Source organism: Anabrus simplex, unplaced genomic scaffold (genome assembly GCF_040414725.1).
Source record: "Anabrus simplex isolate iqAnaSimp1 unplaced genomic scaffold, ASM4041472v1 ctg00000130.1, whole genome shotgun sequence".
Taxonomy (NCBI): domain Eukaryota; kingdom Metazoa; phylum Arthropoda; class Insecta; order Orthoptera; family Tettigoniidae; genus Anabrus; species Anabrus simplex.
The window spans coordinates 73,073-85,306 of record NW_027130079.1 but is presented as its reverse complement, the minus strand read 5'-3'; the positions used below and the strand labels follow the sequence as shown (position 1 = coordinate 85,306).

Sequence of the window (12,234 nt, the reverse complement as noted above, 5' to 3'; positions counted from 1 at the left end):
GTTATAAATATTACCAGTTAGAAGAAGAATGAGAAAGAATTTTTTTTTTTCAGAAGAAAAGAGGAAACGAAAAATAATCTCTCTAAGGGTCATAGCGGTATGTATCACCTTTCTTTTACACGAAAAAAAAAAAAAAAGGTTCTCACACTCATCCGAATGGAAACGTCTGTGAACAGGGAGAAAGAGATACTCTTACGATCTTACACACACACACACACAGAGAGAGACGGAGAGACAGACATACATGCATAAATAAGTATGAACCTATGTCCGCGACCATTACAAGAGCTTCTTCTTATTATTATAATAATAATAATAATAATAATTATTATTATTATTATTATTATTTGGTGACTTACCCACAAGAGCTTGAGGGCAGGAGTGGTGACAATGAAAAACAACCACAAACATACATATTTTATTATTACATACATACATACATACATACATACATACATACATATATACATAACATTATAATAATTAGGGTACACAGAATACGTGTTTAACATTACAGTAGTGAGAAAAAAGTCAGACCAACAAACATACAAGGAAATAAACAAAGACATAGGCCACAGTACATATCTTACATCGATACATAATAATAATAATATTATTATTATTATTATAATACAACATTTTAATAAACAAGTAATAAAATGAACAAGTACCAGAATATTGAACTTATTTTTGCTTTTTTCTTTTAGGGTGGGCCGATCCCGACTGTACTGCAATGCCGGGCCAACCCGTGACAGAGGTGGAGCAAGCCCCTAGCACTCCGTCGATTTCCAAAAATAAGTTTAATATTCTGGTCGTGCGATGCACGACGTATCAGATATTAAGCTGATAAGAACAGATTAATTTTTTCTTTATTGAATATTTCAATAATGTACAATAAATGTAGTTATTTACAATATCAGAGTATTACAATATCGGAATTGGCTGGCATTTCAAACCTAGGTCCTACTATATACAATAAGCTAATTAGGGCTGGCGTTTGCAAGTAATTGTCCTTGGTATATAGTCTCTTGCTGGCATCTGTATAAAGTAAATATAGCAACTAGTATATACATACATGTGGTTCGTATATCAAGATAGAAATATTTACAGATAATAGTGATAGCTGGGGAGACCCCGAACTAGGCGCTCACCACATTTACACTCTCACTCACCAGTACGCATGCTAGCATTCATTCGGAGTGGAGCCAGAGTCGCTACTGTCTGTCAGGTGAGCTGACTGTGGGGAGTTGAAGGCGTCTGGAAGTGGTCCAACGTTCTCCCTCCCGCTTCCCTGTGATCCCCTTAAAGGCCTAATTAGGATGGAGGTTAGGAGGAGGGCCCGCCCACTGATACCTAGACAGGGTTGGTTGGACACTTCCAGCGCACTAGGCTGTTGGCCTGTATTAATTTCCGGATCAGCGACCTTGGCGTCACTCGTCAGTCATAAGCCCATTCACCCGTATAAACCACGATAATATATAATAGGTTAACACTAGATAATTAATTCTATCACTCAAATGCACTCAATTACAATCCAATTCTTGTGGTGTACTTTCATTCTCCGATTCAGCACCCACTTACGCACTCATTCACACGTCCATTCACCCGCATGTACCCCCTATAATATCACAATAATACACAGCTACACTGAATAAAAATAGGGTGCACTGCATACAACACAATCAACAGTTGCGCTTTGCGCTCACACAGGCACACGGTATTGAGCTTCACACTATCACTGACACTCACTATCACTCCAGTCATGGTCACTCTGTCACTAACACTCGGTGCATTGCACTGCAGCCGCCTTAGGTGTATTGGCGATGCCCAGTTAGGTGCTCGACGTAGATGTCTCTAGACCATTTTATGGCGTCGGACACACACAAGTTGGCCATAACCTTTGAGTATCTCCTGGAGATACCCAGGTACTGCAGGGTTCTCGAGTTTGCTCCATCCCACGTACCGAGCGAGCCCACCACGAATGCTTCCAATTTAACAGCGTAGCCTGCATCTCGTAAGATCTTAGCGACTGGCTCGTACTTGATCAATTTGAGGTTGCGAGCTGACTGCAGGGACTCATACCCGTCCTCAAATGGTATGGTCACATCCACGATTGTGATGGTCTTGCTGTCATTGTGACCGACGACGACTAGATCAGGCCTCAGCGTGACGATGTCTTGGGGGATGTCGCCTGGGCTTGATCCGACCAGTTCTTGGAGAGGGACTTGCTGGTTCTTCCTACACACACCCATCCTTCCTGGGACAGCCTTCACAAGCCTCTCCAAGATTGCGTCATGCCTCCGCTGGATCGCCGCAAGGTGTGGGCGGCAGTGGTTGATTACATGTGCCGTGGTCTCACTGGGATCTCCACACTTGCGGCACCGTCGATCGTTTCTGCCGTCGTCGAAGCGTCTGCACCCGTTAAGGGGGAGCACACCGAGCCGGGCACGATGGACGAATTTCCAATCGGCGAACCTCGTGTACCGTCCAGCCTGAAGAAAATGGTTAGATGCGACGTTCTGGTACGAGGTTCGCCATATTTTGCCCTGGTCGGGTTTCCGGCAGAGTTTCGCCCGGTAGTGCTCTGTCAGACAACTACGGAGTAATGCAGACATCTTACGGCGTGATTCTTGATCAGCGACGCTGGCGTTCTTATCCGGATGGGGAAGATGGAGCTCCCATCTCTTCAGGGTTTCTGCCCAACCCCACTGGAGTCCCGGGATGCGTGCTTGGAGTCTTCGAGTGGCGGATCTGGCGTATGACCACAGGGTTCCTACGTCCCCAGAGTCCCTGTTGAATGGCTCCTCCATGGACCCGGAGAGGTAGGTGGCCATCTCCCTCGGAGTAGGATCTGTTCCAATCCTCTTCTTTACCGCCAGTCTCAAGCCCTCTTGCGCAAGCTCGGCAATGCGTACATCAGCGGAACTTAACAGTCTAAATACGTGATTAATAGCTGCCAAGTCCGATAAGTCCGCGAGCGGAGGAAGACCTGCGCCTCCTTGGCACGTCGGGAGGTATACCACCTCCGGGCTGGCACGCTGGGGAAGATTCAGAGTGGCTTTGGCCCCATTCCTGATCTTGCGGTCGAGTTCGAAGAACAAAGTTTTCTTCACTCTTGACGTCCGCAGCGTGAACTCGAGTTGCGGATGGATGAATGTCCGCAGAGCGTCGAGTTTTTGCCACGGCGCCAAGAGGCTCTCCAGGATGGCGTCCACTTCCTTTTCAAGCCGCAGGATGGTGTCGTTTGGCGTCTGGTCCACATGCAGGCCGGTGGGTACCCCAAGATGTTGGTAAGGGTCGCCGTCGTGGAGGACTCTCATGGCTCCCCCGTTGATGAGGAACTCGGTGTTGGCGGCCTTCTTCTTGCGGATGTGGAGGGACGCACATTTCTGCGGCTTGAACTGCAGGCCAAGCCACCTCGCCGTAGTGCCAACCCTGTCTAGCAGGATGTTCATGCTCTCCGCCGACTTAGCCACAAGAGTGATGTCATCGGCGAAGGCCAGTATGGAGGTAGTATATCCCCTGATGGTGTATCCCTCGGTGGAAGGTGCTGTACGCAAGAGGTACTCCATCACAATGTTGAAAAGAATGGGTGACAGTGGGCACCCCTGTCTGACTCCGGCGTTGAACGGTATGGAGTCGGTCTCCCCCGAAGTGGATCTGATCCTCGTGGTGCTGTCGGTGTAGAGGTCTTTCACAATATCCAGCAGATGTGGGCCGACGTTGATATCCTTCAGTGCCTTCAGGATGGTGTTGTGAGGCACTGACGAGAAGGCGTTGGCCAGGTCCAGCCAGGCGACTGTGACTTCCTTCCCGTTACGTCGAGCATCCACGAGGATCTCTTGCAACACGAAGTTATGCTCCATGCAACCCTCGACCGGCATGAATCCCTTCTGGGCTGGGGAGATGATGTTGTTATCAGCCGCAATTCTCCCCAGCCTGACAGCGAGGATGGCGCAATATAGTTTGCCAATGGTGTTGGACAACGCTATAGGCCTCCAATTTGACAGGTCGTCCTGGTTCCCCTTCTTGAATATGAGGACGGTCTTGCTCTGTTTCCAGGACGACGGGACCTTCGAGTGTTTGAGGCAGATGTTGTACACAGCAGCTAGGAGGACTCCATTCTTATCCATCTGGCGCCAGTTCAAGTAGGTGATGGCATCTGGCCCAGGTGCGGTGTTGGGTGCCTTGGATAGTTTCGACATGACTTCCTCCGGAGTGATGTCATCCATGGTGATGGAGTCTTCTAGTTTTGGCAGAGTTGGTACAGCCGCTGGTGCCTCATCATTGCAGCCATCCCTGGCCCGGTGGACTCCCACGAAGTGCGACTCTAGCTCTTCTTTGGGGGCCGCACAGAAGGGAGACTCCTGGTCGAGGATTTTTCTCATGGCTTTCCTTCGGTCTTGCCGGTAGAGGCGCTGTATTCTTGCTGCTTCCTCGGGGTCGAACTGTGGCACCGCTCTTCGTCGCTGGCGATTCGGTTGGTTTCGATTCGGCCGTTGATTCCCGTCATTCCGCACATTCGCAGCAGTAGCAGGTTTAGTGGTAGCGCTGCGAACGGCTGCAACGAGGTCTTCGCAAGCTATCTCGAACTCATCCCAGTTGCTGATCCCATTAAATCTATCCAGCCATTCTGTCTGGAACTGGCTAAGCTGGTGGTTGCCAGTCATGGAAGCGTCGTTGTCTTGCTCATTAGTCGTAGTGACGGGATCGTGGTCAATAGCGCTGGGGGTGCCAAGTTCTTCTCCTCGGAAGCCGAGATTACTGCCAGTCGTCGCCGTTGTCGTCGTCGTCGTCGTCGTCATGGTGGCGTCGTCGTGTCGGTGGGGCTCGCTCGGTGTCGAGGCGTTGCGGGTCTCCGGGCTGAAATGCTGGTCGACAGTCTGGGCGGTGTCCGGCGGTGGGGTACCTGGATCTCCATCAGGTAGGTAGTCCTTGCCGGGGGTGGGCGTCTGGGCCTCCAGGTTGTTCCCGCCAGGAGGATCCGACCGTGCTGTTGTTTCCGATGAGGTGCCTGAGGGTATCGGTCGGACAGAGGCAGGGATAGCCGGGGGAGGAGCCTGGGTAGACAGGATATAAGAGTGGTTGCTGACAGGAGATATCTTCTCGGAAGGGTGGTCAGGCAACTCACGCTGAATCACTGCGTCGCTGCGGGTGGTGGAGCGACGTTCCTCTCGGCGTTGCGGCTGGTCTACCTCTAGTGGCGACTCACTCTGGCGGCGGTTGGCGGAGGTCGGTGCTGGGGGGTTGGTGGGGGCTCTCCTTGGCCGTGGTCTGCCTGGGGGTAGTGGTGTAGAGGTGGAAAGGACTGGCGGGGCAGGACGTGGGGATGCACGGATGGTTGGTGGAGTAGATGGAATCGAACGTCGGGGAGAGGGACCAGGCGTTGCGTAAGTTCTCTCGGTGTCGCCGTAGATGGTGAGGCGACACCTCCCCTGTGCGACAGAGTCAATAGACTGGTCTGGATGTTTCTCCCCCCAGTGCTTGTTGGCCTGCTTCTTGGCATATCGGTTGGTAGATGTAGAGAACTGCAGGCCACAGCATTCAAAGACCACCTCCAGAGTGCATCCTCGCGCCAGGTGAAACTTCTTGGTGTGTTTGATAAGATCCTCCTGGCGCTTAAACGTCTTCTGCGGCGCAGTGCATGCTGGACAGAGCCATCTAGTGGTGGTGTATGGGAGCTGGAAGACTATCCGTGAGCCGACGCGCTGTTCTCCACCTGCAACAGGCACAAATACAGCAGCATCCGGGTCCGTGTCAGGGCGAGGTACCGGGGTGGAGGTATGGTGACTGGGCCTGCCACGCAGACTGGGGACCGTCCCCGCACCGCTCACATCCAGGCCCTCACCCAGTTCGCCCTCAAAGCTCCTCATGCTGTCCATACCGCACACTCAACAGTCGCTCCCGTGCACACCACACGCACGCTCGCACTCGCACCGCACCCAAGCCACTGGACCACACGTGCCGCCGGGACCTTCACACAACTCGGACTCGCAGCCTCTCACGCTCGTGCACACTCACTAGCACTCGCACCCCTGAGCCACCCGGGCCGGCGTACCACTGTACCACCCGGACCGCCTAAGGGTCCTCAATCACACTCAGACACGCACTCACTCTCGCTCCCGCGCACTCACTCAACTCAGTCCCCTAAACCACTCGGGCCGTCACACCACTGGACCACCCGAGCCGCCTAGGACTCTTGCTCGCACCCGGATTCACACACCGTCCACTCCCCCTGCCACTCCCACACTCGTACTCAACTACTTCCACTCAGTCCCCTAAACTACCCGGGCCGGTGCACCACTGGACCACCCGGGCCGCTTAGGAGCCCTCAGTCACACTCGCACTCACTCACCTCTCACTCCCCCTACCACTCTCGCACTCACTCCCGCACTCACACACACACTCACTCGCACTCCACTAAACTATGTGGGCAGCCCTAGGGTGAGACCCTCAACCACCAGGAGCCTTGGCCGCCTCACTGGACCTTGATAAGCGCGGGCTAGGTCGTCACTAAGCCCGCAGTGGCCAGATCATTGGCACGCTCCTGGTGGCAGGCGAACCACACGTTAGATCGCTAATCGTTCTTAGCAACCCAAGCGAGCGCTGTCCCTATCAGCCCAATACTCAGCTCAAAAAGCGAGAACCCTGCTTTTCCTGCTTATTCAGGGACACAAAATTAAGCTGATAAGAACAGATACTACACTTTGATCTTAGCCAAGAGGCCGAGAAGCGATAGCGTCGCGACGCAAAAAGCGTTTGATAGTAGTCCAAAGGGGTGCCTAGGCGAGGTACACACGCCATCTTACCCCGGAAGGACGTTGCGAAAGTAGAAATTGGCGGGAAACTTGTAGTACTCTTTGTATCGTCTTGGGCTTGTGGAGGCGCTAGGGGTGGTAGTTGAGCAATAGTCCCAAGGTCACACGGCATCGCATAGTGCGGAGTAGTAGTACAGGTAAGGGTAGAATGGCGTCCGAGAGTTGCGTGAGGAGCCATCTGCTGAGGAGAAGAAGAAAGGAGCCTGTCCCATTTGACTGTTTGTGACACCCGCGCGCTCTGTTGGCGGTTTGAGGAAGCAGAGGTGCGGACGGCGTGGTCCGTTGCCTAGGCCCATTTGACGCCATACTCAGGGGTAGCAGTGAACCGAGTGTCGAGATGGAGAGGGCTGCGAGTAGTTTGAACCGAAAGTGCAGGGTAGTGGTGTTCGTCCGAGGGAAGTCGCCGCTTTTGACCGTTGGTAAAATGGGGCATAGAGGAGAGGCTGTAGGCTCCCCCTGTCGATATGCGGCCCCTTATAGGTTTGGCAAGTCGTATAACCGGGGCTCGTCATACTTACCTGGCGTAGGGGTTACCGTGATCAACAAGGCGGTTCCCCCAGGGTGAGGCCCTTGCATTGCACTTCGCTTGGGTTGACCCCTGCGAATACCCCAAATGTGGGTATCTCGGGCGCGTAATTTTTGGTAGTCGGGACTGCGTTCGCGCTGTCCCGGACTTTTTAGTAAAGAAACAAAAATTTGTGACGAAGGGGTTCGTTTTGGTAATTGTTTAGTGAAGAGAAATAAAGCTTGTGATTTTTACACTTTCCCTTGTTTTGCTGAAACTTCCGAACAATGTCCTTGAGCTGTACGGTGCATGAGGGTATACTCCTGTTGCTAAGTTACGGAAAGGTCCTTTCTCATAACGTAGCAGAGCGGGGGTTACCCTTAAAAAAAAAAAAAAAAAGAAAAAGAAAGAAATACATCCTCCCTCCCACTTTACTGACTATTCCGATAGGGACGAGTGTTTTGACTATTTTGTCTTCCCCTGCAAGGTAAACGTCTCTCTCTCTCTCTCTCACACACACACACACACACACACAGAGAGAGACGGAGAGACAGACATACATGCATAAATAAGTATGAACCTATGTCCGCGACCATTACAAGAGCTTCTTCTTATTATTATAATAATAATAATAATAATAATTATTATTATTATTATTATTATTTGGTGACTTACCCACAAGAGCTTGAGGGCAGGAGTGGTGACAATGAAAAACAACCACAAACATACATATTTTATTATTACATACATACATACATACATACATACATACATACATATATACATAACATTATAATAATTAGGGTACACAGAATACGTGTTTAACATTACAGTAGTGAGAAAAAAGTCAGACCAACAAACATACAAGGAAATAAACAAAGACATAGGCCACAGTACATATCTTACATCGATACATAATAATAATAATATTATTATTATTATTATAATACAACATTTTAATAAACAAGTAATAAAATGAACAAGTACCAGAATATTGAACTTATTTTTGCTTTTTTCTTTTAGGGTGGGCCGATCCCGACTGTACTGCAATGCCGGGCCAACCCGTGACAGAGGTGGAGCAAGCCCCTAGCACTCCGTCGATTTCCAAAAATAAGTTTAATATTCTGGTCGTGCGATGCACGACGTATCAGATATTAAGCTGATAAGAACAGATAAAATGTTTTTTATTAAATACTTTAAAATCATTACATAGCAGTTTAAGCAATTACAGAGTTTTCAGGACTGGCATACATAGTTTGACTTATGGTATTATAGCACATTACAATAAGATAGTATTACTATTATGATTAAGCTTAACTGGCTTGTTAGTGAATACATGGCCGTGTGGCTCGCTTGAACTTACGATCTAATGATAATTTGGGGTCTAACCCAGGAACTAGGCACACGCCGCATCCTTACATCAACAATCATCACCATTCATCTATGTTCATACTAGGGTGGTGCCAGTGCCGTAAGTTATTAACAAGGTGGTGTAACTAAACATCTCAACTGGGAGATGCCCAACGTTCTCCCACCCATTCAATGGGACCCCTTACAGGCCTAAGGGGGAAGGGGGTAAGGGTAAAGGTTCCGCCCACTTAGTGCCTATCAGTTAATACGTTAGTTGGGCCCTTCCAGAGAGTGACAGGTGGTTGGCCTGGTGTACATTAAGCTAGTGTGTGGCACTGTCATCATCCCCCCATTCTCTCAATCACTCATTCCTATAATCCACAATAAAATATGCGAGGTGATTACATAGAGTCCTAATTATTCAGTGAACTGAGTTACTGGTGATTACCTAGCTATTTACAGACAATATTTAAGTCAATCTAGGCCTGGCGCTCTCAGATTCGTCCGTCTCCACTCAACCTACACTAGCACGCATAACATTCACTCACTACGATATTGCATAATAATACCCAGCTACAATTAATATGTAAATAATATGATAATAAAACACTCGAGACAAGGACACAGTAATAACATTTGAGCAATTGTGCAGTTGAACAGTTGTGTGTTCTTTACACTACACTTCACAAGGCACACGCACACACAGTCACTACACTGCACTCCGCCGCAGACGCCTTAGGTGTATTGGCGATGTCCCGTAACATGCTCAATGTAGATGTCCCTTGACCATCTAATCGAGTCGGACACGCAGAGATTGGCCATCATCCTAGCGTAGGTCTTGGAGATGCCCAGACAGTGAATGGCCCTGGTGTTGGCGCCGTCCCAGGTGCCGAGTGAGCCCACGACAAAAGCCTCAAGTTTGACAGTGTAGCCAGCGTCCCGTAGTAGTTTGGCAGTTGGCTCGTACTTCGTGATCTTCAGGTCACGAGCCTTCTGCAATGACTGGTATCCGTCTTCAAATGGAATAGTGACGTCGACGATGGCTACTGTCTTACTGCTCTCGTTGATGACGACGAGGTCAGGCCTGAGGGTCTTGATGTCCTCGGGGATGTCGCCTGGGCCTGATCCAATCAGCTCCTGGAAAGGGACTTGCTGGTTCTTCCTGCAGGTTCCAGTTCTCAAGGGAACAGCCTTCGCAAGTCTTTCCAGGATCGCGTCGTGTCTTCGTTGGAAAGTTACGTAGTGGGGGCGGCAATGGTTAAGTACGTGTGCCGTGGTCTCTGCTGGATCACCACACTTCCGGCACCGTCGGTCGTTCCTTCCATTGTCGAATCTACGGCAACCGTTGAGTGGGAGCACTCCTAGCCGGGCACGGTGGATGAAGTTCCAGTCGGCGAACCTCGTATATTTACCATACTGCATAAAATGGTTTGATGCTGCATTCTGGGACGAGGTTCGCACGACTTTGCCCTGGTCTGGTTTCTGGGCTAGCTTGTTTCGGTAGTGCTCCGTCAAGCAGTTCCGTAAGATTGCCGCCATGTCACGACGCGATTGCTGATCGGCTACGCTGGTGGATTTTTCGGGATGGGGAAGATGGAGCTCCCATCTCTTCAAGGTATCCGCCCATCCCCACCGAAGTCCTGGGATCCGAGCTTGAAGTCGCCGAGTCGCGGATCTCGCGTGGGACCATAGTGTCCCCACATCTCCGGAGTCCCTGTTGAAAGGCTCCTCCATGGACCCGGAGAGGTAGGTTGCCATCTCCCCCGGCGTAGGATCCTTTCCGATCCTCTTCCTCACAGCCGTCTGGAGTCCTCCCAGCGCCAGTCTGGCGATGTTCGCATCTGGAGAACTTAGCAGCCTGAAGACGTGGTTGATGGCTGCTAAGTCAGCGATGTCTGCCAGTGGAGGTAGTCCTGCTCCACCTTGTCGCGTTGGGAGGTACACCACCTCTGGGCTAGCACGCTGTGGAAGTTTAAGAGTGGCCTTGGCTCCATTCTTGATTTTGCGATCAAGCTGGTAGAAGAGCGTCTTCTTCACTCTTGACGTCCTCAGCGTAAACTCGAGCTGCGGGTGGATAAAAGTTCGCAGGGCATCGAGCTTTTGCCAAGGCGCCAAGAGGCTTTCAAGAATGGCGTCGACTTCGCTCTCGATTCGCAGAATGGCGTCGTTCGGCGTCTGGTCGATGCGCAACCCGGTAGGGACCCCAAGGTGTTGGTAGGGGTCTCCGTCGCGAAGAATCCTCATGGCTCCTCCGCCGATGTTGAATGCGGTGTCTGCAGCGGCCTTCTTCCTGATGTGCAATGACGCGCATTTCTGCGGTTTAAATTGGAGACCAAGCCAATTAGCCGTAGTGCCCACTCTATCCAGCAAGGTCTTCATGCTGGCCGGTGACTTGGCCACAAGAGCTATGTCATCGGCAAACGCTAGGATGGAGGTGGTGTGACCTCTTAGGGTATATCCCTCGGTGGAAGAAGCTGTTCGTAGGAGGAACTCCATAACGAAGTTAAAAAGGATCGGCGACAATGGGCAGCCCTGCCTAACTCCCGCGTCGAAGGGGATGGGGTTCGTCTCACCAGTTGCTGATCTGATCCTCGTGGAGCTTCCTGTGTAGAGGTCCCTGACGATGTTCAGGAATTGGGGACCTATTCCAATTTCCTCAAGTGCCCTAAAGATGGTAGGATGGGGCACAGATGAAAAGGCATTGGCAAGGTCGAGCCAAGCGACTACGACTTCCTTTCCATTTCTTCTCGCATCCACGAGGATCTCTTGCAGGACGAAGTTGTGCTCTAGGCAACCCTCAACAGGCATGAATCCCTTCTGGGCTGGGGAGATGATGTTGTTGTCGGCGGCGATTCTTCCCAGCCTTTGAGCAAGGATGGCGCAGTAGATCTTCCCTAGGGTGTTGGAGAGGGCGATGGGCCTCCAGTTGGATAGGTCGTCCTGGTTCCCTTTCTTGAAGATTAGGACCGTCCTACTCTGTTTCCAGGACGACGGGACCCTTTCGAATTTGAGGCACCAGTTGAATACGGTGGCTAGCAGTACTCCATTCTTGTCAACCTGGCGCCAGTTAGAGTAGGTAATGGCGTCAGGTCCAGGCGCGGTGTTAGCTGCCTTTGCCAGTTTTGATGCTACCTCGTCTGGCGAAATGTCGTCAATAACGATGGAGTCCTCAATCCTTGGTAGCGTCGGCTTAGCCACCGGTGCCGGATCGTTGCAGCCATCCCTGGCCCGATGTATTCCCACGAAGTGCAACTCCAGCTCTTCGTTTGGGGCCTTACAGAAGGGAGACTCCTGCTTGAGGATCTGCCTCATTGCCTTCCTGCGGTCGGTTCTGTAGAGACGCTGTATCTTGGCAGCCTCCTGTGGGTCGAATTGCGGCGCTCCTCTGCGTCGACGTCGATTGGTCGGATTCCGAGCTGTCTGACGATTTCCCAATTCCCTTGGCTCGTCCGCAGTGGTGGTAGGTTTAGAAGTGATCCTACGGACGGCCTCAGTAAGGTCTTCGCAGGCTTTCTCGAAGCCTTCCCAATTCTCAATCGTGCTGAAGACGTCCAGCCATTC

General features: G+C 51.0%; 3 non-coding genes and 1 pseudogene across 3 annotated transcripts; 1 reads left to right on the top strand and 3 right to left on the bottom strand.

The window, feature by feature from the left end:
- Positions 1 to 703: 703 nt before the first annotated feature.
- LOC137503504 (U2 spliceosomal RNA) lies at positions 704 to 891 on the bottom strand. Its single transcript, XR_011019185.1, has one exon. It is a non-coding gene; the product is annotated as a U2 spliceosomal RNA (small nuclear RNA).
- A 5,688-nt stretch (positions 892 to 6,579) lies between these two features.
- Positions 6,580 to 6,737, bottom strand: LOC137503512 (U2 spliceosomal RNA; annotated as a pseudogene).
- Positions 6,738 to 7,328: 591 nt separating this feature from the next.
- LOC137503474 (U1 spliceosomal RNA) lies at positions 7,329 to 7,490 on the top strand. Its single transcript, XR_011019157.1, has one exon. It is a non-coding gene; the product is annotated as a U1 spliceosomal RNA (small nuclear RNA).
- Positions 7,491 to 8,342: 852 nt separating this feature from the next.
- Positions 8,343 to 8,530, bottom strand: LOC137503498 (U2 spliceosomal RNA). The gene has a single exon (XR_011019181.1). It is a non-coding gene; the product is annotated as a U2 spliceosomal RNA (small nuclear RNA).
- Positions 8,531 to 12,234: the final 3,704 nt, after the last annotated feature.